Source organism: Phoca vitulina, unplaced genomic scaffold (assembly GCF_004348235.1).
Source record: "Phoca vitulina isolate PV1807 unplaced genomic scaffold, GSC_HSeal_1.0 scaffold8, whole genome shotgun sequence".
Taxonomy (NCBI): Eukaryota; Metazoa; Chordata; class Mammalia; order Carnivora; family Phocidae; genus Phoca; species Phoca vitulina.
The window spans coordinates 21,765,603-21,766,937 of NW_022589711.1; the positions used below are offsets into that span (position 1 = coordinate 21,765,603).

Sequence of the window (1,335 nt, forward strand, 5' to 3'; positions counted from 1 at the left end):
CAAACTTTCTTAAAGGAATAGTAATAAATACTTTTGAAATCTTACATGATCACCTCAGTGGTTGAAATAACCATTTAATATCATGTAGGCCACCCAAAGCCCATGAAATGTTATTAGAGACCTTTATAAATTAATGTCCCCAAACACTGGCTATTTTGAAAAGGATAATCTTTCACTAATTGTTAATTATTTAATCCTCATGTCTATTTTTTTTTAAGATTTTATTTATTTATTTGACAGAGAGAGAGAGAGAGAGACAAGTGAGAGAGGGAACACAGCAGGGGGAGTGGGAGAAGGAGAAGCAAGCTTTCCGCTGAGCAGGGAGACTAATGCGGGGCTCGATCACCAAACCCTGGGATCATGACCTGAGTGGAAGGCAGACGCTTAACGACTGAGTGACCCAGGTGGCCCTCACATCTATTTTTTTTTTTTTAAGATTTTATTTATTTGATAGAGAGAAACAGCGAGAGAGGGAACACAAGCAGGGGGAGTGAGAGAGGGAGAAGCAGGCTTCCCGCTGAGCAGGGAGCCCGATGTGGGGCTCGATCCCAGGACCCTGAGATCATGACCCTAGCCGAAGGCAGACGCTTAACGACTGAGCCACCCAGGCACCCCGCTCACATCTATTTTTATAATAATGTTTAGTTTAAGGGAATGGAATTGGTGGGTTTTTTTTAAGGTATATACTTAATTGTAGAATACTTCATGAATTTGTGTGTCATCCTTGTGCAGGGGTCATGCTGATCTATATATCGTTCCAATTTTAGTGTATGTACTAAGTGAGCACTTGGTGTTTTTGACTAAAATAGGTTATGTAAAAATGTATCTAGCATACAAGTGGTTGCTCACAGTATATCTAAACTGGAAAACATCACTTAGACATCTAGAAATAAATTCATACCACTATTCTAACTGTGAAACTTTTAGGGAGAGGGTATATTTGAGAACAGTAAGAGAAGTAATCAGAGGGAAGAATATTTGTTTCATTAACAGAGCACAGGGCTGAGATATCATGTCTACTCAAAATATGGATGAATGTAAAATGACTTGACTGGCCACTAAAAATAGTCTTAGCCATTCCAAAAGAGATGTGTTATATTTAAAGACCAGAGAAAAGCCAAAGAACTTTAACACAAATTGACAAAAGAACAAATGGGTACCAAATTTCTCTGGACTATTAAGTATGTGATTGAGAAATCATCATGGATCAAAATGTGATGCTGACAAAAATAACTGCAGAAGAAAAGCATATAGAATTAGAATACTTATTACTCAAATTATTATTGGCCAAAGGGGCTTAAGAAATTAACTTAGAATTCTGTGATATTTTTCAAT

General features: G+C 37.4%; 1 non-coding gene across 1 annotated transcript; it reads right to left on the reverse strand.

Annotated features, from left to right (window-relative positions):
* Nucleotides 1-687: 687 nt before the first annotated feature.
* LOC116634163 lies at nt 688-787 on the reverse strand. The gene has a single exon (XR_004299876.1). It is a non-coding gene; the product is annotated as a U6 spliceosomal RNA (small nuclear RNA).
* Nucleotides 788-1,335: the final 548 nt, after the last annotated feature.